This window comes from Hetaerina americana, unplaced genomic scaffold (assembly GCF_022747635.1).
Source record: "Hetaerina americana unplaced genomic scaffold, ioHetAmer1.1.p SCAF_36, whole genome shotgun sequence".
In the NCBI taxonomy this organism is placed as follows: Eukaryota; Metazoa; Arthropoda; class Insecta; order Odonata; family Calopterygidae; genus Hetaerina; species Hetaerina americana.
Genome location: NW_027286941.1, coordinates 4033974 through 4061541, shown reverse-complemented (window position 1 = coordinate 4061541; position 27568 = coordinate 4033974). Strand labels below are relative to the sequence as shown.

The 27568-nt window shown below is 42.3% G+C and overlaps 1 protein-coding gene across 1 annotated transcript in view; it reads left to right on the top strand.

The window, feature by feature from the left end:
* Window positions 1-3603: 3603 nt before the first annotated feature.
* Window positions 3604-27568, top strand: part of LOC139691472 (uncharacterized) — a 537131-nt gene continuing 513166 nt past the window's right edge. The window contains exon 1 of the mRNA XM_071589294.1: window positions 3604-4221. The gene's annotated coding sequence lies outside the window, so the exon portion shown is untranslated. The remainder of the gene's footprint in view (window positions 4222-27568) is intronic.

The window sequence follows — 27568 nt, the reverse complement described above, 5'->3', positions numbered from 1 at the left end:
GCTGCGCCCTTTCTTCTCTTTTAATTTCCTTAGATATTTCAAGCTTCCTTCTATTGAGTTCAACCATCCCTTCTATTTTCCCCATCGACTCCCTTCAAGTTCTATTGATTGTGTATATATCTTTCTCCTTTGAGCACCCTCTTTTGCATTATGCTTGCGCCCACTCTAAGTTGCCTTTCTTTCGCCCGCCTCGCTTGCGTTCATTCCTTTTCTCACCCACCACGGTCTTTCCACAGTCACCCCTTCGTCATCAGCTCTCTCCCACCCAGCTTTCTCCCGATTTCTTCTTCCCCCTTTTTCGCATCTCTCATTCTTTCTCTTCTCTCTCCCTACTCCCCTGTTGCCATGCTTTCTCTCCCATCCCCTCGAAACTCTCTCTCTCTCACACACACACACAGACACCCATCGATTCCCCTTTTTACATATTCCCCCTTCGCCCAAAACTCTCTCCCTCTCCTGCCCCCGCTCCTCTCTCCCTTTCCTCCCTCGACCTATACTCTCTCCCTTACCTCCCACCCGCTCTCTCCCACAACTCCACCCTTTTTTTCCACCCCCACACTCACTCCCTCGCGCACACACATTCTCCTATGGTGAGGCCCTTCAGACCACGCCGCGACGTTGCCAGTTCTATCCATTGGGACTGGGAATGCGTCCTCTCCTTCCTCTCTCTCTCCCTATCCTACCTCCTTCCCTCCCTCCTTGCTGCCCATCAAACCCACCATTCCTCTCCACAACCCCCCCCCCGCCAAACCCCCTTTTGCTTCTCACCCTCTACCTCGAAACCCCCACCCTCTCGCCGACACACAAACACAAGCGTTCCCACCCTTTTACCGCCTTCCCTCCTCCAGAATCTCCACCCCCTCCCTCGCCGCCCTTTCTCCCACTCTCCCATTCCCTCCCCTTTCCCGCACCCCCCCTAGGGCGGGCGGTGCGGTGGAGTGAGACGGCGAGGGCCGGACCGCAGGCGGCGGGCGAGCGGGAAGGGGAGGGGGAATGCGAGGGGAGCGGCTTGGGCAGGATGGTGGAATGGTGTGAGGAAAGGGCTTGGAGGGGGAAAGGGAGGCAAGGCGGTCCATGGGATGTTTAAGGGGGTTTAGGAGAGGGAGGGGAAAGGGAAGGGGAGCGAACTCTGTTTAGGGCTGCAGGGGGAGGGTGCAAGGAGTGAGGAGAAGGGGAGAAAAAGTTGTAGGGAGGGGAGGGAGAGAGTGGAAGGGGAGAGGAGGGGGAATCACTAGGAATGGCGGTTTACAGCCTTCGTCTGTCTGCTTCTCCTGGTTCCGAGACTGGCCGTGCGCCTAGTGATGGCGTCTTCCGTAGGTTTGGAGACCGGCGCTGTCGGCGCTCCTTTTTCTCTCTCTCTCCGTTCCTAAAACCCTCCACCCCCTCCTCTTCCCTCCAAGGCCCGCCCTTCAGCTCCACGCATAAACCGGCCTGCCCCTACTCCCCTTTCAATCGTCCCCTTTCCCCGCATTCTCTCCTTCACCTCATCCCTCCGTCCCGTAGCCGCCCAATGTCCTCTCCCTCCCCTTCTTCGAACTCTGCCATCGAGCCAGGCAGGGAAGAGGTCTGGCGGGGGGAGGGACGTAGGAGAGGGGAGTATAGGGAAGAGACCCGTAGGACTGCTACGTGGGTAAGGGGAGCGGGGAGATGCGGGAGGCCGAGGAGGAGGTTGGGCTGCGAAGGGACCCCGACTTGCCTTGGTGGGGATGGATGGGGGAATGGGGCAGGGTATGGGGGTGGGAGCGAAGGTCTGAAAAGCGGAGGAGGGCTGGGGAAGGGTAGCCGGGAGGGGAAGGGTTTTTGAAGGAAAAGGAGGTTGAGGGAAGGGGCAGGGCCTGAAAGGCAAAGTTCTCCCCATCCCACGGCAGCCTGGGGATTCCGATTACCCCACCCCCATTGTATACATTCCCCCCTTTCCCCTCAGCCACATGCTCCTCATCCCACCTCACCCTCTTTATATGATTTCTTCCCCAACCCCTATTCGAAAACTCTCCCCCCCCGCCTCCTCTTTCCTCTCTCTCTCTCTCTCTCTCTCTCTCTCCCACCCTTCCCCCTCGAAACGCCCTCTGTCCCTCCCCTCCTTTCCTCCCCGTCCTTTCCCCTCCTTTCTCACCCTACTCCGTCCTTCCCCTCCGTTCCTTGCTTACCCTCACCCTCCCGAATCCCTCCCCTTACCCTTCAATCCCCACCCCCTTGCCGTTAAACCGCCCCTACCACCCCGCTCCCCCAGTGCTTGCAGCGCTCAGACAGGGCGACCAGACTCCTTAGCTTGCTAGTCCGCCAAGGTTCGCGTCGCTGTCCGCGCGACGGAGCGCGTTTGTCGTCCTCCCCACCTTTGGGTCGTCGTTTGTTATTGCGAGGGCGGGAAATGCTTTGGTTTCGGAGTGTGGCAGTTTATCCGCCGTCTTGCTAAAGTGAACGTGTGAGTGTTCGCCGTGTTCTTCGCTCGCAGTTTTGTTTAGTGGCACTTGGGACGACGATTCTGGCGCTTTTTTCAAAAGATATAACGACTTATTCGACCTCTTGTTTCGTCGCGCTGGAAGCCTTTAAGGACACATTTATCTGACGTCCGAAAAAGTGTTATATTTCTGTTGTTTTCAATGTGGTTTATTTCTTCAGGAAGTCTTACACCCGAGGACGAGGTGCAGACAAAACAGCTGTGAACCCTATTTCATTCCTTTTTTTGCGTGAAGCGAAATCCCGCGCCCTGCGGTCACAACCTTCGTTTCGTGTGCCGAATGAGGTCTTAACATCTACATCAGTTTGCGGCCGACAGCGTAAGAAGTCCACTGATTTCTCGGTCTCACATATTTCTGCGGGGAAGGAAACTAGTCACGTGCATTTAATGTGATGATTCATGTTCTTTTCCGCGCCCTTCATCTGTGCCACCAAGGATTTGATCATGTACGCTAGAAAGTGACGACGAAACTTATACGCCTGGTGTCGACAGACTGTTCAGTTTAAAACTCTAGACCAAGCCGATTATTCTCCATAAGTACCATATACTATTTTGTGATTGATGGTCAGGTTAATTAGAGTACTATTTCTCGCCCGAGTATGAGCGTTCCTGCCCGCTTGTTGGTGGAGTCTCCTCCTTCCCCCCCGAGGACCTCCCGGAACATCTGAGCGAGGAACCATCTTTAGGAGTGACCGGTTTTTCGGTCGTGGAATCCGTCTGATCCCACTCTCTTTTCCCACCTTCCTTTGCTCTCTCCCGCCCATTCTCTCACTCCTTCAATGTTGCCGTGCCATTATCAGCGAGTTCTATGCTGTGCTCTTGCTTAAAAAAAGTAAGAGGGCCAGGAATTCCCTCAAGAACTCAGGAACACGTGGGGAGACGTCTTTCCGCACTCATCAGGGCGAGTCCGGATCGCTTTCTTCCTTCACAACAACTTGCGTTCTTTGCTTTACTAAACACAACGGGGAAGAAATGCAATTTTAATTAAGAGATCTAACCGCCGAAGAGATTTCTTGGACCCAAGGGGTTTTGGAACGGTAAGAACAACTCGCCCAAGGTAGTAAGGGATTCTTATAGGTTTTGGGTGCGCAGTGATCAATGTTCAGAAGAAACGTGAGTATTTACATGGACATTGCGTGTTATTATCCTGAAGATTCCCGTGTTTGCGTTTTCATAATTAACCTCAGGCGTTTCATGCATATCCATAAGTCATTCAATCATCTTTTCACCTGAGAGTTTGGTCGAGACTCTAGGGTAGAATTTATAATTCTTCGAGAGACACCAATAACCCATAGTACCCCGGGTGATTTTAAAATGGCCAAAAGGTAACCGTATCCCTTAAACGATTGAAATTTTGCGAGCATCTGTATCAGCGCTTCTACTGGACTGTCATCGTTCCCGTCGCTGCAGGGGGAAAATCCCGGCTGTGTTCCACGGCGTTGCAGTGAACAGCGGGACTGTTTTGGCTCGGCGGTTGTTACGGCGCTTGTGTGGCTGATCCTCGGTCAGTCTTTCTATGAATTGAACTCACCGATTCAAAAACATGTTGGTGAAATGTGATCGGGTTTAATCCACGGTAGATGAATGAAAATACATCATAAATTGTAATTTTCTTTAGAAGTACTTGGACGGATAGTGACTGGTGGAGGTAGTGTTTCTCACTCGTCAAGATTGACGATTTGAGAAGTTGTGCTTTGTGAATAGGAAGTGACGAAATATTTGTTACATCTTGGGATAACAACTGGATTATTGCTGCAGTTTAGGTAAGAAGCCATCGATTTAACATTTAATGGTAGCAATTTCGTATATCCTTGAGTTTATACTTTATTGTGGATCGAAATGGTAATTTAAAAATTAATTACATGACTTTTTTCACCATTGTGTAAAAATACATGCTAAGGAGCTTCTTTTTTTTATCCATCCGATGCCTTTTAGTCCAGCTTAGTGTGTTTTAATATATGCATGCTTAAAAAAAACTAATTTACCGATGGCAGGGTGTTATACACTTCAGGATGTAGTACGTTTTTATAAAATGAAATACTGTTTTTAGTAACCGTACGGCAGGATGTAAGTTTTGCATAATTGGGGATACACTGGTTTTGTAAAATTAGTGAGCCAAATACCTCGTACTCATCCCTTTGCTGAACGGTACTTGTGTTTCTTGTTTAATGTCGTAGTCAGGTAGTTAGTAAAAATTATTCGTTGTGCATAAAAAGCAGTTCGCTCACGCATTATTCTTGCCTAGCCGGAAATCCTCTCTGTACCCTCTGCATATCTTCCCTCCTCCTGTGTATCGTTCAACAGGGTGTATCCCTTAGAGATATTACCTTAGCTATGTGGTGACCTATTGATTAGACGGCTTCCTGACGCAATTTAAATTGTTTAATTTAAAAGGGCATCGAGCTCACGATTTTACTGTTTTCTTTGGCGTATTACTTAAGCTTTATGTTACTTTTATGCGAATAACTGGAAACCCGTTTCTTTGATTCTAATAAAACTTATTTACACCAATGTCACTCTTAGTGACATTTGTATAAATAAATTTTATCTACGAGGTGCCAAAACTTATTTAATAGTTTTTTGATGAACTTGCCAGGTGAAGTAATCACCGTACTATAAGTATCTAAAATTTGCAGCTAAACATAAAAATCAAGGTTTTCAATGTGAAGTGCTTCTTGACACTCAGTTTGAAGCATTCCTAGCATTTGTTTCTGACATGCTGGTATTGTGATATAATACTTGCCACGGCTGGTCGTAAGATGGTGTGTTAGAAGGAAGTGTTGAACTGAAGCCTAACAAAAATAGGATATTGAATTTATTCATAATATTTCTCAATTCAAACCTTATTTAAGTAGTGATACAATAAAGAACGCCCTGTTGCCTTGTCTTAAGAAAGTCCTGTACCTGTCGTCATACTATTTCTGAAAAGAAAAATGTTAACGTGAGCTTTTGTAATTCTTAATACTGGAATTAAATTGGCCTCGTCTTGAGTCTTTCCGGTAGATATATACCATTCGAATGAAAACGGTACAAAATTATGGGAGCCGTAATTTACATGGTAAACTATTAGTTAAGGTGCTGGGAAAGAAAATATTTCAATCGAGTATTTGGTTATTAAGTACTCCCTATTTGTTCATTTCTTATATCCAAGCTATTGGTGAAGCACCAGGCATTATCCTTTCAACGTAATTTTCAACAACAGCGTCTTTTGTCTTATTGATCGAATCAATTTTCAAATAAGATAACATCGCGGCAGCGTTATAGTATATGTATCATGCAAAAATTATGTTGGATGTGAAGCTCATTCCCTCTTAAAGCGTATCTTTTCATGGTAATCATTTTCGTTTGAAGTCTCTTTCTTGATTCCCTCACGTAAACGTTCGCAAAATGTTGTAAATGAACCGATCAACTGCCAGGATGCTCGCAGAAAAGGAGATTTGTAACTTAAAAATACTATTGGTTCTCTTTGGGATCGTATGCTAAGCCAAATGCCACTTAGTAAATCTTTTTGCATGACATTCCTTCGGGATAAGAGTTTTTGAGGTTAAGGCACTACCTTAGTATATGAATTGAATTGAAAACTACATCATTTATGTCTTAGCAATGAGGTCACTCGACAAAGACGTCGGAGGTGGCCATCTTCTCGGATTCATTTCACAATCTGCATGCATATTTTCATGCTACTTTGGAGAGTCCAATACTTTGGGACTGGACAACATGTCCCTTTCCAATTCACGGTTGTGCTGAATAATCATGCAGTATTGCATGAATCTCCTTCGTAATGCATTCTGTCGTGATATAGTTATTCTCTTATTCTAAGTTGAGGAGTGATGGTTGAGGCAATGGGAGGGTGAGATTTAGAATATTTTTGGGACATTTATCCACTGAGCCCTAGGTCCTTTGATTCTACCAGTGATAATTCCATCGTCCTTCACGACGTGCTCTTCATTCTCTCTTGGACCAGAGAGCTTGAGGAGTACATAATAGTTCTTATGCTATAGTTCGTCTCCCATCAGGCCCCCTTCAACAAATCCCACCTAATGCACCCCATCCATCCCTTCCCTCCTCATGAACTGTTTTGCCCTTCTCCCACTCCCAACTCTCTCGAAAAAACCACGTGGGTCTGCTCCTTTCAAGACGTTTTAGGGGGCGATCCTGTTTTGTTTTGCCGTCTCCCTCTCCTTTCCCCAACTCGCGCCGGCGTCCCAGTCTCGCTCTCTCCTCCTCTCCTCCCATCTCCCTCTCTATCACGCTCTCGAAAGAAAACGGCTCCGTTCGTCGGCGCTGAGACTCCTTCTTGCCCAAGGAGCGGCAGGGCTCCCTCCCTCCCCAGGCGGTGGCGGCGGCTTGCAGCGCAGTTCTGCCCGGTGGACCCGGAGGAGAGCTGGTTCCGAGTCGGGGCGGTTCGGGGCTCGTCAAAAAATAATTGGTTCCGTGTCTGTTCCGCCATCTCGCACAGTGTTTCGCTGTCGAAGAAGTGCTCCTATCAGCGTTGAAGCTCATGCCTTTGTTTATGAAATTTCGATTTTTTCCCTTCGCAGCGGTGGCCATTTCATGCCCCGATGTCTTTTATATCAGTTGTGCGAGGTGGGGCCTCGTTGCGATATCTGTGACAATTGCCACGACAAAGGTTCATTCGGGAGACCTTCAGCCGAACAGGCTATAACTCTTCCTTGCCCCGAAGGAACAGTCTTTTGTGCCGCTAATTGGCGTCTCCTTCCATATGTTTCGGGAATCGAAACTTCTGACACTTAATAATTGGCCACACGATAAATAGATTGTAAGACAATATTTGATCAATTTTATGTTCGATAGAAAGATTGTAATTAATAAGAAACCAGGGTACTCTCGCAATCAACAGTCAACAATCTTAAGAATCGACCGATTAAGCTCTGCATTCGATGCTCTTATCTGCGAACGTTTTCATATCTTGACACTACTTTAGCGTCTCCAATTAGTGTGTTCCTACTAATGAGAAAAATGCAAAGGCGTTGCAAATGCATTGTACGTTACAAAAAAAAATTCTGTGGAAAGGGGTAAATTTAGTTTTTTCAAAATGACGAACTTCCACTGCATCTCGCCTGAATCTGTTGAATACGTTTCTGCTTGTTTAATTTTTCATCCCATCCTCTTCTATTTGCAGTTTTTGTTCACTTTGATCTTCCAGGAGTGTCCTCAGTGTGATGAATTTGTTAGATCTTTTCCGTGTATTTCTCTGAATCCAAATACCAAAGCCACAGTACTTACACCTAATGTCGTTTTTGATGGGTACCAGCGATCAATCACTATATCTTGAATAATGTTAGACACAATCGAGGATGGGAGGTGTGTTCCTTTCGCTATGCCAGCTGCGGTTTCCCACTAAGTTCTGGTATCCTGAAATTAACTCCGTTTGACTATTAGCGGGCATAATCGGAGATATCTTCCAGGTTTGAACCCGGAGCATTCAGGACAGTAAGTGAATGCTGCTGGGTGGGGCATACTCCAAATTAAGACAGTTGACTACATGCAAAGGTTCTCGATATCTCCCCACATTGTGGGTTTATTTTAATCATGGATGTGTGTCAAGAGAAGTAATGTCTTGTTTGAAACATGTCGCATGATTCTATTGCCGTTTTACAATTTTAGTTTTAAATCAATTTCAATGAAGTATGTAAGAATCAGAACGGTAAGGTTTTGCGAGAATGTAACATTTTATGACAAGTTTCCAATCAGTAGGGATGCCCACTTCTGTGCTTGAATTTCATTGCATTAGCTGAAAGCTGATCGCAGTGTGCGTAAAATCGTTGAAAAGGGCGAGAAAAAGGCAATATTCAAGTCCTTGATAAAATATTATGAAACAACCTTGCGTGAAAAAGTATATTGTTATCTTTCCATATGCTATCAGTTAGCTGTTGAATCAAAATAACGGTGCGCATATTTTTATAAAACATTGTGCCTTGTGCGTTTACCTCAGCTTAATGCTTTTGCATTCAAACAAGTGCACACACTTCGTCTCAGCTGTTTCTCTCTCTCTCTCTCTCTCTCTTCGTTCGTTCGTTAATTGGTGCGCGCGTTTCCTCTTCGAAGCCCTTTTTTCCCATTCTGTAGAGATAATTAAGCACGATGAGAGGAGGAAAACTGATCTCCACGGCCACACTCCGTAGGAAGAATCCTTAGGGCTCACTCTTGACTTAAAGGCTGGAGTTAACAAGGAGAGGCGTCCCTTCTTAGTTTCTGTTAAACTCACACGTGCTTGACTTCTTTTAAGGAGTGGCAAGGGTATTTTGAAATCGTAGTTTGTATTTTAAAAAGGCTTTTCCTCTTCTCCTTCCCATCCTACAAGATGCCTAAGCGGGGTTAAATTATTTGTATTTTATGTCTGTGAAGTTCATCGGAAATAGCTATTCTTGTGTATATCGTATAATGTTAGCCCCGGTAATAGTTTTTGCGATGTATTCTGTCTGCTACATTAAGATGAAGAGCATAACTCTTAATGCGAAACCAGCGGAGGGAGTATAATAGTTTCACTCTTTGATTCATATAATCACAAAGGCGAAGAGGCACGAAGAAAAATAAATGGGCCTGTATTTTTCATTTGTTCTGAAACTTAAAATTCATCCTGAAACATATGTATTCCTTCGATCTTCCAAAATGGCTCGCTGGTTTTCATATGACTGCATCTGAGCAGCATTCTGTAAGATATATGTTTTTCTTAAAAATTTAATTTTTGTTTTCACTACACCCGTGATCACCCCATCATATTTACGCAGTTATTAAATTTATACCAGAATCTTTATGCTTCTTATTTTGCAAAGAAAAAGCAGAGGGTTGACGTATTAATGCTATGATATAGTAGGAATATTGTGGAGCCGATTTGTTTTCTATATCATCTTTATTCTTTCCCAATTGGCACCTTAATTCACAACGTATTGCACATTTTTTTCCGCCAGAATACTTTTTAATAGATATTCAATTTATATTGCTACACACTACTTACCATTAAATTTGGAATAGGGAAATAATCAGCCAGCAATGAAGAGTTGCGTAGCATTTTCTAAACAAGCATTTCCGTCATCCTAAAAAATCTCTCCGCAACCAGCCAATTGTGATTTTAATCTCATCAAGGCAGAGAGATTAAATTATTTTCTAAACGTAATTTTCATTTATAATCCTGTGGTAGCATTTAACTTCAAAATAGCACTTAGGCCATCGTCCCCCAGTGTTGGTCAATGCGTGATTGCTAATGGTTATGATTTGTTTTGAATATTGGTATTGCTTTCATTTCTTCAACATGATTGTGATCAAAATAGCATGAATAACCTTCAAGCATCTAATCAATTAATTGCTACGAATATAAGAACAAATTAATGTCAATAATGATAGGAGAAAATGGACACTGAATCGAATGGGAATAGGTTCCTACGAATGGTTGATGGATTAGGATATTTCGAGGGTTACTTCCCTGGTTGCGGCCATATTGAATATGGCCATCCCTTAGTATTATTTTTCTACCATTTTTAATCATGAATCCATAGCATGGGATGAAAGGGGCGAAGGCGGAGGAGAAAAAAACGATTCGAGCGGGGGAGCGCCGACCGCCGCGGAGGATGAGAGAAAGGGGAATGACAGACGGCTTGCCAGCGGAAGATGAGCCCGGACATGCCGCCCTCGGGTGTAGTTCCTGCCCGTCGGGAAAAACCGCAGATAAATGCCTTCGCATGTGTTAAGCCGATGTCGTTGTCTTTCCTACTGAACGACTATGTCTGTGGTTTTTGGCGTAAAAAATAGCTCGGGTATATGCGCGAGATAAAGGAAAGAGCGGGCAGTTGTCAAGGTGGATCGAACTCCATAGTAAATGTTTTAGCTCTACCTTATTTAACTTCCTTTTGGGATCTGTGTATTCTTTCATGCTTGTTTATGAAGTCACAAAATGTCCTTGTATTTTATTCCATGATTATTTATGTTGGGTGCGGAAATCAGTTGCTGGTTCCGGGGCGCGCATTCCTTGCTGCGAGATATCAAAAAGTTGATTCGCAGCGGGGCATTCATTATATAATTAACAACTCAGTCTCCTGCGTAGGTTTGGGAAGCATGAAACAGGCGTTGGTGAAATTTCTTATTCAATGCATTCAACGTATACAGAATTGCAAAATTTCCGATGGGCAACTTTTATTTCTCCATTTACTGCTTGGTAATTTGTTCGCTTCCCTTGTGGATGGAGAAATCTTCTCAAAATAATAATCAATTGAAAACTCGAGTTTTGCTTTTTATTTAGCGGTCCGACCTGCGTGGTTAGTCAGCACCAATTACGGTCGCAAATTAATAACTGCAGTGTCTGCGATAATGATTTGCTTTGATTAATTAATTGGCCGGAGCAGATATATCTTCCATTCAAGAAACAAAGGCCCCTTCGTGGTCAGGAAAAGGGACATAGGAATTAGTTTGCTCATTAAGATTGTGCGAGTTCCACCTAGAAAATCGGTTCCTTTGAAAGAGCACATCCGCCCCCCAACCGCAACACGCTATTCGGTAATTTGTGCTTTAGTATGCGGGAATGGAAAATTCCCCTATATCAGGGGAGGAGATAGCATCAAATGGTTTAATTTTTATATCACTATTTACACTCCATTTCCATAGTAATTTTGTATTTGCGTGTCAAAAGCATCTTTTTTGTGCTATCCAGATTATGAGGTACGTATCGTTATAAGATTTCAATTCATTGATATTGTCACTTGTGTGTGGATTGAAGACCTTGCAGAAGGGATGCGAGCACAATGATTTCAGAAAGAAGGTAACTGGCCAAATATAAAAACGCAGAATGTCAACATTTGCTTTGCAAATATATTCGTATCAGTTTCTTAGCTGCCTGAGATAATGAATCACTGGGTATTCATGTATAGTATTTCTTATCTTGACGGTAGGCTAATGACTATTGTTATAATTTACCAATTTTAGTTGTTGGAAAAGCGCGGCATTCTCGGTTTACTAGTGTTGCATTCACATTATCTACCAAACTCTCATTACCTCCTTGACCCAAAGGAAAATCCGAATGTTTATAGAAGGCAAGAAATGTGTCGCTGATTGAAAGTAGTCTAGGCTTTCTTGAAAATCATTATTTTCTCAGAAATGAGAGACTTCTGTATTGTAAAAACGTAGACCTACTTGAGATGCTTATACATCCTACCAAAATATTCCATGTACAAGAAAGTATTTTTTATCGATTGGGCAATGAATTCCTCTACGACTAGCATTTGATTGTACGATTGGCCACAGCGCAATAAGAATGTAAGTCAATACCTCATGCGTCATACATGTATACCTGTAGTTGGACATTGGCCTTCCCTCTTATTCATTTGAAAATTCTAAGAATAATTGTCGACTGGATATGCTTCTATGGTATTTACATGTAGGCTCAGCTTCATTTATCTTTTAATTTGCTGTATTTTAATGCAAATCAAGATACGTATTACCTTTGAAGGTCGGATATGAAAATGTATGACTTGATATAAATATTGAATATGTATGCAGTTGCGTATCAAGGCGGAGCTAGTGTACGCAACGCTAATAACATCTCATTATTTTAATCTAGACAGTATATTAGTTTTTCTTTCTAATTTTGTAACATTGCGACGTGTGTACACACTTACGTTTTATAAGTGGTTGAAAAGTCGATAATTGTCCTTAGATATGGAAATTTACACGGCTGGCATTGCGTTTATGTTGCAAGGAAGGAAAAGTGCAACCGTGAGTTGCCAGGTCAGCAAAAAATAATTTAATTAGAAACCTGAATTAATTTGTCATTCAAAATAGTAACAGTGGCATTATATTATATAATGTATCGTTTTTCATAATAAATGATGGCATATTTATTTTTAAAAATTATAGTTTTGAAAATAAAAAACAAGAAAACAATTTTCAGCCAGTATTTCTCTTGGATTTCTTGTGTAAGGAAATTTTATCAAATGATTTCGACAAAATTCTTAATTATCAGTCTCTCACCGTTATTCAGCTATCGTAAACCATGTTAATTAAATGAACAATTTTTATAGCCATAGGGTTAAAGAGGTTTCCGGTGGTAAGTTTGTGAAAACTTATCAATAATTTTAGTATAGGTCTTTTGTGAAACAAATCGATTTTGACAGTGAAATAATTTGATTGACTGACACTCCACCGTTATCTTACCATGGTTTGCTACAGAGTTACACCTTCATCGTTGCGGAAAATAATTGCGTTGGTGTTAATACGCCGTGGCCTTCAATCGAGTGAAAACTCCGGAGCCGTGCAGATGATTTGCGGCCCTTGGTGGGCCTTGCTGCCACTGGCACGACCAGCATCTATTTTCGAAGGTGTCTGCGGGGTCCGCGAGCAATTTGAGCCTTCCCCTTTCCTTGCCTTTTGGGAGTTTGGGGATGTTTAATTGCGCGCCGGACGCATCATTATACGCGATGACGCGGTTAGAAACCCGGAATGGGACCCCATGCAGTGTTGTGGCACCGACGTCGGCTGGAGCGATTAACCTCTCTCTCCTCCCTCATGTGCCCCTGGTGCGTGCGTGTTGCCGCGCCGGAATTATGGCATAGAGACCCCCTTCCAATCCCCTGTTTTATTTCTTTTCCTCAACTCCTTACTACCCAGCCGCACCCCCCCCCCTTCCCTGTCCTCCCATCTGCATCTACCCAGTTCACTTTCAATGCTCGAAGGAGAGCTGACTCCGGTCAAGAATTTATTCTCTCTACAGTGGGAATCGACGACTCATTGGTACGGGGGAAAATTTCCAAGTACATGGACGACGCCTCAATGGAAAAAAATTAATAAATGCGCATAGTAATCCCTTCCGCACACTATCGACTCTCGATTTCGGTTCCCGCCCCTCATTTGTCCGGACGATGCTTCGTCATTAGGCGTGATGACGAGGTGGATAAAAAAAGGGCAGCTTTCCTTTTACCCACATTTTTTTTCACTGCGTGTACGTGAGTCCCCCTCTCAATGCCCCTCCCCCTCTGTTCTTATAGTTCATCCGCCCAATCTCCTGGTGGGCTTTTCACTGCAGCCGCGCCTTCGTCCTTCTCCGTTTGTATATCTTTGCGACGAGTTTACCTCGAGTCCGTTTGCCTCCATCTCTGCCATCTTCCATCACGGCGTGTTTACGCATCTCCTAAGTCTGCCGTTGATGCCGTCTCAGAAATGATTGACGGTCGAAGATGCGGGACACTATGGCCCTTAGTTTCATATGGGACTTGGAAATCGGTGCCATGCGGCAACGTTAAAATTCTAAGGAGGATGCTAAAAATGTATTGAAAATAACTAATTTGGTTAGTTCACGCAAGTTTGAATTTCACTTTAACATGTTTGCGCAGTGATGCCCGAAGGAATGTACTTGCTGAATGCCTAATGCGCATGCTACTAACACAACTTGGGCTATTCAAATCATTTGTCGGCAGTCCACAAAATGCCGCACCCTGCTTGATGTTCCAACTTTGAACAACCAACTGCTTTTCTGCCCATAAATCTTGCAATTTATGGGCAGAAATGATATCTTACCCAATAATATAATTTCCTAGTTATCATGTTGAGATGGTGGGCCGCGGTAGTCCAGGGGTAGAGCGTTGGACTACGGACCACGGGTTCGATTCCCGGGCAAGCCTTTCTCGGTACCTGCAGCTCCACCCAAGTTGTGATTTTTCGGGTACTAGATCTTCCTGGGAAACCATAACCGGCACAGGGTAAGGAACTGGCCCCCCTACCCTGTGCCGAATGTGTGAATTTCACACGCCGCCGGACTTAGTACTGGGTGAAATCGACCATTATCTACCAAACCGACCTTCGGGTTGATTACTGTGTGGTATGTTAAGATGATTGAACACAGTTGGTTAAAGGAAGTCTAGTTTCTCAAAAATATCTTAGACATGTTCTAGCACCTCACCAAAAAGCATTTTGAGAATCAGTCCTTCGAAACTCACAGTCCAGAACATGGTTGTCCAACGTTTCACGTTTTCTGGGCCACCTTAGTAGAAAAATAGTTGCCTTAGGCCACACTTAAAACGCAAATACTAACGGAAGGCTATGGCCAAAAAAGGGCGTGTGGGTTATTTTCTTGATTTCCGATGATTTGTTCTTTAAATCGTAAAAAGTACATTTGCTTTTGGAATGTAAATCATGCTTGATAATAATTTCTGTTTGCGATTACCTATAAATTAAATATGCGCCGTTAAATAATAAAACTTAATTATTATAATGCAACTAATTTGATCTAGAATATCTTTTTCCATTTATTTTTTTAATGCGTTCTATTTATAATTGACAAGGCTATAACTAATATGGTTAAAATTTCTTGGAAGTTGCTACTGTCACTCGTCTGCAAATAAAAGACAACCACTCATTAGGTACAGCCATTTTGGTCGTTTTGCGTACATTTACATCTTTCGTATTCCACGTTCTTCTCCGAAATTATTACTCTCCTTCCCGTTCACAATTTCGTTCTAGATTCGATGCTCGACAATGCCTAGTGGGAATGACGCAACCGAAAGACAGGAGAATTACTGTCGGAGACATTAAATACCGGTTTCCCAGACATTCTGTTCGAAAAGATTCATCGACCGAATCTGCCCACGACCTCGGACGGCGACCAGGCTTCACGTCCCCCGAACGTGGGGGAGACGAGTGTACCTGCCGACTTTTTTATTCACCCTCGGGAGTAGACCGGCGTTGAGGTGTGGGTGGGATTGGGGCGGAGGACTGTGCGTCTCGCAGTTTGGAGTGGCGAGGCGTTGTTGCTATTGAGAAGATGCGTGATCCTCCATTCGGTCACGCACTCTCGGTTAGCAGCGCGTGTATGCGTGCGTGTGTGGCACCGACGACATCGCTTGCACTACGTGTGTCGCGTGCCTCGTCGATGGCGTGCGCCGCCGGGAACTCTTCGCCGTCCGTCCGTCTGTCTATCCCCTCTTCTGGCCCTCGGGCCCCCTTTCCCCGCCGCCATCCCACCAGACACGCACCAATCTTTTTCGGCCGGATTTTTAGTCTCTCATCCCACCCGCCTCTTCCTCTGGGACGGAGGAGAGTGGAGACGAGTGTTGCGCCCCTTCAGGTCCCCACTTGAAATCATCGCCGCCTACCTCCCTCCGCTACGTTTCCTAAAACGTTCGCGGAATCGACTATAAAACACGGGCCGAAGGTTTGTGTGATATGTTTGGGAAAAACTCACGTGGGACTAATTTCTACGACGTGTGAAATTCACACGTAGGGGAAGGGAGGGGTCAGAGTCCTACGGCGTGCCGCCTTCAATTTCCCAGAATTTTCGGTGCGCAAAAAACCGCGCGCGTATAGGTGGGAGTCCTGGTTTTGAACCCTGAACCGTCTCGTCACTAGCCGAATGATTTACCCCTTTCCCTCTTAGAGAAGAGCTTTTCATTTTTTTTTCAAAAGCAAATTCGTCTGCTCAGAATGTTAATGGTACTCGTACAGTACTCTTACTTAGTACTGTACGGCTTAGTACTTAGTTATTTTTTTAGTTTTAGTTATGTTTTAGCTTTGTGATAAATGCCATACTATGATGTCTGACCTGAATGCTCTATGGCGCTGAGATTAGATTACAAGATACTGTGGCCAACGTTTTGTCAATGCCGCTTATGAATTTTACGACAATTCTGATCCTCATAAATTTATGCGGGCATAGTTTGGTGAGTTCTGTGGATCTTCACCCTGGTTCAATTGAACTCTGCGATCGGTGCCTGAGTACCCTGTTCCCGTTCCAACACTTCTCATTGTCAGTAGGATGTCGTGCGGTCATGAACAGACCGCGAGCTACTAGGCGTTTGTACACACCGAGATGGTATGATCTGAATAAATCTTTTCGGGAGGTTTATATTTTTACTGCTATTGATTGATAGTAATATCTTGGGGTCGTATTTTAATTCGAAATTGTATGAATGAAAAACCTTTCGATTCGAACAGTTTAGTCACCAAGTGCACAGCACCACTCCGATCCATGATAGAAGCCCACACCGTAAAGGTCGCTGGATCGCCGTATCGAAGTTGAGGAAGCAAAGCTCTTCGCTTAGCCTACCATGAAGCTCCTGCTACGTATTTAAGCGGGCAGCGAATGCCAATGCTATCAAATTATTAAAAATGGAACGCTAGCGCATATTTAATCGGTTTTCATTTAAACATACTCATAACTCTCGGTTTAAGTATTGCTGGAATTAGTTCTATGGCGTTATATTGTGCTCATCGAATTTCCTTGCATGACTACATACCATGCTGTAGATAACCACAGCAATCAACCCGAAGATTGGTTTCATAAGTGCAGATAGAGTTTCCATCTTTCTTTTCATTCGTGTTTCCTGATCGAACATGCAGACGGTAGCTATTGTTCCCAAGGAACTAATAGTACGTTAAGGGCTTTTGCTATGTGCCCCAGTCAGACCTATGTCCTAGCTCTTAGGAGCGATTGTTATGTGAATTCTCTGCATTGACCTAGGGGTTTTATTATGTTGTGTCAAAACCCAAATATTACCGACACAAATGGCGTGTGTGGTGAATTCGAGTGATCCTGATGTTCATCTGATTTCGAGACTATAGCTCTTCAGTTGGGACGAACGGCTAATAACTCTTGATCTCGGGACAGGTTTTTATCAAATAAAACTAATGCTCAAAATATAAAAGTAAGACCCGTTTATAGAAAACTTCAGGGTTTAAGAGGGCGTCTGGATAGCTTAACTGGCTAAAGCACTCGGCCGGACAGTGAGGGATCCGGGTTCAAATCCCGGTCAAAGTGAATGATTTTTACACTCTCAAATTGTTGCGTTGAAATGCATATTAGTGGATGATTCCGTTAAAAGTTAATGTTGCGGTATCCCCCACAGTTTCTCGGATGCCAACACATTGCAACTGCTCTAAGTAGTTCAAAATGGAAGAGAAGGTATATAAATTATAGAAAATAGTATTATCTTATATTCCACGCGTTATGGATAAACATAAAATTCCATTTGTGCTTGGAATATTTAGTAAATTTATGATACGATAAATCGGAAAGAGTGATAATATGTGTGTGTGTATATATATATATATATATATATATATATATATATATATATTATATATATAGGGTTATACACAGGGTGTGTATATATATATATATATATATATATATATATATATATATATATATATATATACACACCCTGTTTCTTCAACATTAACGTGGGAATATAATTGAATTGGAGAGCGAACTAGAGTGTGCAAAATGGCTACGAAATCTAAGCGGTAAATCGTAAATGAAATCTTTTTGGGAAGAAATAAGAAAATTTGTTGGTAAAAAAACACACCAATACATAAAAAGCACACTTTAATATGTTCTCCGCCGTAAAGGTATAAACATTTCTCCCGCGGACGACTGGTCTCTCGATCCGTGTTTCGTGCACGCGTGTTCGCATTTGTGTGCTGTAGGCAGAGTTGTGATAGGGGTGAAAGTTGGGTTAAAGTCGTATATTTTCACTTCGGTAGAGAAACGACCTCTCGGTGCTAATTGAAAAATTTATTGTGGGCGTTTTCTCTCCCATCTACACCCCCGTTCCCACGTATTTTCATGATTGATTCTGATCGGTTTATTTATGGATTTGGAAATGGGGGCAGGGAGGCAGCAGTATATTTTCCCGCGTGCGTTGGCCCCACAAGGGCATAAACTACGTTGGGATGTTCTTGTTCCCGTGAGTTAAACGCCTTCTATCAGTGCCACTGCACTCCCTGTTCAACTCCGTGGTCGATTGTTACCTGCGTCTATTCACTACAGTAATGCGCTCATATGGAATCTTTAGGATTTTCTGTCAATGTATTGTTGAACGCTATATCGCAATGCATATTGCACAGATATTTTCTCTTGAATATAAATCAAAACGGAATTTGGGTGACACAATTGAAGAGATTCAAATTAGATACAAATTATCATTGGCTATAAATTCCATTTAAGAATTTCAGAATTAATTGAGGACAAGTTGCTGCTGTTTTTTATGTTGACAAATTAGAAGCCTAAATAATATCCTTAAAGCGCCTAATAAGTGTTCAGCAGTTTCGATTCGCATCTACTTATAATGAGTCAATGCTAGTTAACATTGGGATTCATGTGAATGAGGAAAAAACCAGCAAAGAAGCATAATTTCAATTTACTCATAACAAAGGAGAGTTAATATAGTATTTAGTGTCGGCGAAACATGACAAGGTATTTGCTGTGATAGTACCTGATAATCTTGCCGTAAAGCAAAACATCATTAGATTCGCTATTGTTATTCATGCGATCCATCTTTCTAATGCTACTATAATTTATATATGCTATAATGCTATGATAATTGGATAATGCTATAATAATTTATCTCATCAAGTGTACATATTTTTCCGTTTCCACATTTTCTTGAACTATCGTGTAAAATATACCATCCTTTAGGTTTTACTGCTGCAATTTGAAAGTTTAGTAAGGTATTGAAACGATTGAAATTTGCTTGAGAGCTGCTGCTACGTGAATCTGGAAGGCGAAAGACGGAAATCTGGAAGAGGACGCAGTATGATATTCGAGTACATTCGCTCAGTCTAGGCCTTCAGATTTAATAGTTTTGTCCTATTTATGCACATAAATATCGTGCATATGCTTTGCGTGCGTGTTCATTATAATGAAATTTGATGGGACGAAATATATCTTGTCAGGTGCATCTTTGTCGTATAGAATTAAACGTTTATTCTATGAAATCCACACCAGAGGTCACGAATGCATAAGAAAATATTTAAAATTATGCTATTCAAAGTTAATAGTTGTCTTTTGTTCTATTTTATTTCGGTCGATCCTTCATTCAACATACTTTTTTATCCCCTTTGCATTTAATCTTGTTTTAATTCAATGAGTAAAATTCAGCGGAAGTTGAAGAACCAACGGTTTATCGCCAGTTTAGGTTTTCAATTTCCAGCGATTTCTCGCGGCACTTGAGTGAGCTCGTGCGCTATTCCAGTTCTTAAAAACCAGGACGTGAAAATCCTCGGCTATTAATTATGGCGATGGCGAAATGAGAAGTTGTGTGGCCGAACGTGTTTCGGTCCTTCCCCTCCCCATCCCGGACTGCCTGCCTAACTGCCTCCGCCGGCTACAACTCTCCGGCGCGCCAAAAGCTTCCTCATCTCCCTCTCCCGTCCAACCGGTTCGGTTTCGAATCCTGCTCGAGGCATGGGCGTGTACCGCGCCATTTATCTCTCGCAGCCTCCGCTAATCAACCGCCCGTCGTCAGGGGATGGACCGGAGTGTGTCGTAAACTTGACGTTTTAGTCCCCGCGAGAGCACAGTCAATGTATCAATCATATCTATAAAAATGACGGACGCGTTGATAAGGAGCTCGGTTCTTTTTCATTTTTTCCTCTCTTTTCCGTAACGGCGTAATTAGTGGAACCGTGGGCAGGAATAAACTCGTGGGGTCTAATTGCGGCGACATCTTAAGGGAGGCACAGGCCTCTGAAGATAAATGAATAAAGATCTCGTAAATGTTCCTCTCCATCGCCGTGGCTCTCCTCGGCACATGCGCCGTTCAGCCCGGGTCCGCGGTCAACGTTTATTCTCTCCGAGTACATTTGAATTTCTCTTTTAGGACTTCGGCTTTTTAAGGGAAGGCATCACTCGCAGTAATTAATATATTTTATATGAAAATAAAGAACTCGGGTGTAGAGCACCTACTTCCATGTCTCAGGTCGCTTGCTCAAAAGATTTTCCCAACTGCCGTCAAGTCTGAAACGGTAGCACTCAAGTATTTTCTATGTCCTTATTGGTCTATGGATTCTCAGGGTATAATTACGGTATTCTGCTACGGCTAATCAGTTAAGATGTAGGGGTTTTTATTTAGTTGCAGTGAAAAACAGTCAAGCATTCACGTGTCATTCGGGTGTTAATCTAAAAAAGCTTATTTTCAAGACTTCATGTTTCTAATTAAATCCAAAGGAATTTAGTGGCATAAACTAATTTCTATAAATGAATGCTTGAATTTGATGGCCATTTACTCATTTCCGATGGTCATAATTATAGTTTTGCCTGTATGTTTTAGCAAAGCAGATGAATAAACTACTTGGAATTCAAATTTTCAGTATGCCTACTGCGTCACAGTACAATGTGAACTTTGATATGCGAATAAAAATACTTGGATGAAATATATGTACGGCGTGTAGATGATTGTGCTCCCTCTGGAGTTTCGTTCTATTTCTGCGAACAGGTTGTGCGTTCACTCTTATTAATTTTCACAACTCTTGAGCAAGATGTCTTTGAAGTAATTTCCCCAGGTATATATCCATGTTGTTAGCCTGTAACAATTACATGCTGTAGTAATGTTGCAATTTTTTGCAATTTCCTTGATGTAATGTATTATTAATGTTGTTATTGAAAGATTTCATGCGTTAATAATTGAAAAAATTCTAGCACGGACCTTGAAAGATTAGATAATATTAATTGAATTTATTGTCGAGTGTACCCATCAAAAGCGGACTTCCTCGCCCTTGCATTGGACAGTAACACGCATTAAATATCCAATTATTACTGCACAGAAAAACGTATCGGTAAGAGTGACGGTCAATTGTGGAATGTGAATCCCTCAGTATAAGGAAATTTGCTTCTTATCATAGATTACGTAGGGTTCATTGTATTATGCTAGCTTGCTTCATTCATAAGATATACTATAATAAAGAAAAAAGTATACCATATGCAATTTGCGAATGCTGTACTCTCTAAGGTCAACGATGGGAAAGACTGCAAGTATCGAAGGATCTTAATTATGCTTGCACGCACACAGGTATTCAAATTTGGACGGAATCAAATATTGAAATCATGCTGAAAGCTTTTTAAGAGACACTAAATGATCCAAAGAAACTGCCGCAACAGTAACTTTTAACGGAGTCATCCGCTGATGCGCATTTCAATGCAACAATTTCAGAGTGTAAAAAACATTTGAGTCGAGGCGAATGATTTTTACACTCTGAAATTGTTGCCTACTGAATGGTATTTTCTATTTAAGGAACGTTATTTTACCCTCTTAGTGGCACTTCTGACTATTGGAGCACTATGATATATGGTACTATAAAAAAAATGCAAATAAATTCGGGCATGAGTGAGACTGAACAGCCATGATCCATGATCAGGCAAAGAATGAGCACTTAGTACGCGGTCGTTAAGACGCCATATACCCATATCTTACAAGATTTTACGGCTGAAGGAACATGGTAGGATATTGTTTTGGAAAACACTCACCTCTTCAAATTATTCTTGTCCCTAAAGCGTCTTACATTTAGCATTAATATAGGATCAGAGATTCCACAGGAAAATTTGAACTCGTTTCCCAAATTTTCGTCAGATACATTAACCAATAATACGTCAGGGCAAGTTTTCGGAACTACTCCGTCGCAAATAAGAAATCCGTAGACGCGCCATATAACCAAACAACCATTCATTGAGTTAAGTATTTTACGGGCGTTATGGTATAAATAGATCCGTGGACTCAAAAAAAGGCATTTCTAATGGAAAACATCTGTCCACGCGTGTGCCTGTGTGTGTGTGTGTATATATATATATATATATATATATATATATATATATATATATATATATATATATATATATATATATATGTGTGTGTGTGTGGGTCGCGGTAGTCCAGTGGGCAGAGCGAGGGACTGCTGACCTGAGGGTCACGGTAGCCCAGTGGGTAGAGCGTTGGACTACTGACCGAAGGGTCAATTCCCGGGCAAGGCACTCTGGGCACCTTCAGCTCCACCCAAGCTTAAGTGATTTTTCGGGTACCAGGTCTTCCTGGGAAACCATAACCGGCGCAGGGAAAGGAACTGGCCCCCCTACCCTGATGTGTGAATTTTCACACGCCGTATAGGGCTTAGAACTGAGTGAACTCTACCATCACCTACTAAACCGACCTTCGGGTTGATTGTTTTGTTTATGGTTTATATATATATATAGAAAAATATATATGTGCATGTACATATAGGTTCGCAGTAGTCCAGGGGGTAGAGCGTTGGACTGCTGACCGGAGGGTCCCGGGTTCGATTCCCGGGTAAGGCACCGGGAACCTGCAGCTCCACCTAAGCTAAAGTGATTTTTCGGGTACCAGGTCTTCCTGGGAAACCAGAACAGGGAAAGGAACTGGCCCCATACCCTGATGTGTGAATTTCACCCGCCGTCCGGCTTAGTACTGGGTGAACTCTACCATCACCTACTAAACCGACCTACGGGTTGATTACTTTGTTTATATATATATATATGTATATATATATATATATGTATGTATATATATATATACATATATGTATGTATATTTATATATATTATATGTATATAATACGTGCTTATTTTTATTACCTTATTGTGACTGTGGTTCTGCAAAAGAAAACTGTGATCCTGTGCGAAATGTCGTGCCGTTTTCCCAGCAATCGTCATGGTAACACTTGAAAGGACAATGCTTAATTGACGTGACGTAAGTTCCCGAGCTGATGGAGGTATGATTGAATGAAAAACCTCGTGGATTCTATTCTAAACTGGTTCATTTGGCTCGCACAAATCCCGCTTTGTGTCCTCCTCTCGATTGCCTTTTCGGTAGAGAGGAGAGGCGAACGAGATCTCGTCTCCTGCGAAAGGTGGCGGCATGGAGTGGAGGAGGACTGGAGACGCCTTCACATATATGCGCCTAATAATGCGTGCTCCTCTGGATTGGTGCCAGAAACACGCTGCAGTTATTCCCCAGCGGCTCCGTTCCTTTCCTTCCCCACCCCCTCCTTCCCTCCCTCACCCGCCCTTTCATCCACCCGTCGCCTCCCCCTTAACCCTACTCTCCCTCGCCCTTCTTTCCGTGTATTAGACTCAACAGTGGGTGGCCCCACTCCCACTCTCTTACCACTACCCCATCCCCGGTCTCCCTCGCCCCACCCCCACCCTCCTTCCATTCCCCCGACCAAGAATTATACGACGGTGACGTCACGGCGATGTCTTCCATGGACCTCACGACTGCCTTTAGGTCGTCGCGTTTTGTTTGCCTGTGTACGATTCCCAAGAGAATGCGCATGAGACGGAAAAGGGAACTTGCTTTTCTTTTGCTTTTCTACCGGGATGATCCCGTGGTCATTATAATCTTGTCGTGGGCAGCATTATAACAACGCTTGGGTAATTTTCTTTTAACTTTCATGCGTGGTGTAAATGGGGAAACAATTAGTTTTATTTTATCGCAAATGAGGAGATGAATGGAATTTATTTTTCGGGGAAGACGTGGATGCTTAGGTTGAAGGAGATAGCTATTGCTCATTAGAATTTTTTGGCTAAATTCAATTTTGCAGTAACGGAATGTCATCAACCTTTTTATTTTTCCAAAAGTTAAATTCATATATCGCATTGCCCATAGTCCATCCCATGTAGGACGCAACCTTCGGAGCAGTTTTCATTGAAGGACGTTGTGAGACGGACGAGAATGGATCCTACGTTATGTCCGACTTATAACATTTTAAATGGCAATGTTTCGTGTCTCCGCGTTGTTGCATCCAATTTTTAAAAAAAATACGGTTCGTGAACGTTATAAGTGAAAAAGTTGGCTTTTAAAATAATTGGGCGGTGCAACCGATGAAGGGTTTTTCATTTAATATAAAACAGTTCATATTTTGAAGCCTATGTTACCACCGCACCTAAGGTTTGATTTGTACGTGCTCATAAAATAGAAAGTTGGGTGTTAAATTTTCCTCTGCTAAAATTAGGTATGGCAATGTCTTACGTTTATACTTTTCTGGAGGTTGTTTCATACCAGTGGGTAGAATTTATTTTGTTTTTATTTTCATTGACGTTACTTTTATTGCATGGCGCATTTCAAAGATTTGCGTTTAATCTTACCCAAACATCGTTGATAAGCGTTTCGGACCATTCTTGGCAACGGTTAGTGGAACACGCGGGACCTCGAGAGTTGTACATTGCTCTAATTAGAAGTCCAAACAGGATATTCATCGTCTAAGACGGTGTCTGAGAAACAGCGAAAGCTATGTAACGATTGAGCGATATATATATATATATATATATATATATATATATATATATATATATATATATATATATAATATTTTTCAAGATACGATAGTTAATTAATACATTTTTGATATTTTCCTGCTAAATTCAATAGTGCATTATAAATCCGTAAGTGACCTTGATTGCCTCGCCATAAGGACGAAATGAGACATTACGGTCCTAATTTTTGCTATTAGTCAACAATAAGCTACGCATCTGAGACATTCATTTACTAATGAACGGATGCGTTTAAAATCAAGATGGCCTCTCCTGGAGCTAGTTGCTTGGTCATGGTTGGCCAACTTTTGCGCTTATCACTGGGAAAAATCTGCTCTAATTAGCGGCAGAGGTATAAATGCTGGACAGAAACAAGGTTGATTAATTGAAATTCTCAAAGGTTGTACACAGAAATTCTTAGCCTTCACGCTGATTAGTTTTAGACTTGTGCTGTAGTTAAATATTCCCTCCGGATTGAACTGAAAATGGCCGTATGCGAATACGCGGACTTGTGACAAGGGACCGATTGTTTTCCTTTTCTCCAATATTCCAAATAATATTTGAAGATAAAATCCCTGATACTTGGTGAAATTCATTAAATTGTATTCAATGTTTTTTTGTGATTATTGATTCATTTAATTCTTTTCCCTCGTGGTGAGGTCAACAGGAAACAATGTCCTTGAATTCAGTAAATCATTTTATTGATTCAGTTGGTGTTGCATGCCGATGATAACTTTTTCAAAATACGGAGCTGTTGATCATTGCCTCTTGCTCTGTTGATTTCTCGGCAATGATAGCGAAAAATCCAGTTTCTATATTTATATGGACTGTGTGGTAAAAGGTTAATTAAAAATGTGGCTCAAAATATTTGGCAACACTCGCGAATGACTCCTCCTTAATTAACTCAGTTTTATTTTTCGGTTATTTTCAATGAATGAATCTCGGTTGGGTTAATTTAAAAATCCATTTGGAGCTTGATTATCCCAAGGCGCGTCTTAAGAGAAGGGAAGCATTGCGAGATCAAGAGGAACCAATGAATCGTGAAGAGACGAGGGGGGGAGGCGCGGGAACGGGAGAGGGGGCGAATGAGAAACGTAATTTCTCGTAATCGATTGAAAAAAAGAGAGTTGACGCTCCTCCTTTCAGTTCTGTCACGTCGGCTGAGACCCAATCGACCAGACTAAACACCCCATCGCTCGACACTTAGCAGGCGGAGTTATCGTGGGTGAAATAAGGAAAGAATTGGGGAATAAAAAGAGAAATGATAATGAAACGACACCTCCAGGCTTTAACCCGAGGAAAAAATTCTCTAATTTTTTTTTCGGGAGAAATCCTTTATTTTTTGTCTTGTAGATCCTTACTTACTTACCCCTTTCTTTTGCTCTTTATAATCCACCCTACACTATTTTAACTCTGCGCTGTTCTCGTCCCGAATATTTCAGATAGATTCCTTCCATCAGCGGCTTTACTGACGCACAAAATAATGTGTTATTTATCTGTATTCCATAATTTTTGTATCAACTCGGTATTTTGTGGCGTGGAAAATATACGCATACGTACCTAAATTTTCCCTGATTTACAGCTGCACGAAAATTTTGAATAAGGGGGAAAGGAAAGGGCAAGGTTGAACAAGGCAGGCATGATTCCGTAATTTACATCAATGAAGTATCTGGAAAATCACCGCAATGATGCATGGCAGGCAGTGCTAGGACACCAATTATGATAGAGGAGGAAAAGGAGCGTGCAAATGGGAGATATATTTTAGTATGTGATTTTTGTGTTCCCGTTGATTTCGCAATAGGAAAACAAATCCTTGATTATACCTGTATACTATACACGTATTTAAATATCTAGGTTCTACCAAACTTGTCTTACTTTTTTGACTTTCCGATGTAATTTGTGACTCCTTTTAAATGGAAGAGAACTGTGTGTTGTGGTCAGCACAGGCAGAATTGATATCGAAGTATAACAAATTATTTGACACTTTCCTTCTGTATATATGTTTATGAAACGGACCATTTTCTAAATGCGTAAACCAGCGTCGATAGATCAATGTAAGCATTCCATGCTTGTCGTTTATTTTTTCCAGAATTGGTGTGAAGCGTTAAAGCGATACGCTTATTCGCATCCTAGCGAAGTCTTCCCGCGTACGACAGGGTTCAATTGTACTACGCCTGAGAATAATGAAACCTCACTGATCTACTCTCAAGCTAATCTTTTACAACCACCAATTGTATTTTGATTCAACACGCCTAGCAAATGTCATAGCATTCTATTTTTTTTACTCTGCATTACCGCTGCACGTAACAGAAAGCAAATATACGCTCACTTCTAATAAATATCTTAGTATTAAGAATTCGGTCGGCTTTTTTTATTTAAGGAATGCTTAGTGAGCAAACCTGTTCGTGAAATTACAGTCTACGAAAAATCTGAATTAAAATATATTGATGATCGAGATTATGATTAGGATTTAAAATATGTCGACGATCGAAATCATGATTGGGATTTAAAATATAAGCACATTTTAAATCACTTACTTTCCCGCATTTTCTTTACTAAGGACACGATTTTGATGAAATACTTGTGTGAAATAAACTCGGTGTTCTGAAATGAATCTATTTGAGGATGCCCAATTATTTCTCGTCCGGTGTTTTGTTCTTAAAGCCGGTTAATTACATTTCCGATATTTTACCCCGGTATGTATGCTATATAAATTAAGACTTTAAAATATCGATGAGAGAAACAGACGATATTTTTTCGCAATCTGTGGCAGGCGCCACTCGCGGTGTAGGGAATGAAGATTGGGAAGGTTGGGACCTTCCCAATCAAAGTCAGGAGCTCCGGGGAGGGTGATGGTGATGACGGAGCAGTGCGACGAAGGAGATAGAGATGGGGAGGGTGAGGCGAGTGGTGAGAGGGGGGTGAAAATGGCAACACCCTAATTTCTCTGAATGGCCATTACTCCGACACCGAGCGACCTGTGACTCCTCGCTCCATTCCACGCGTCCCTCTTCGAACCCTTTCTCTTTCCACTCCTTCCCCCTCTCCAAAATCTTTTCCCTTCTCCG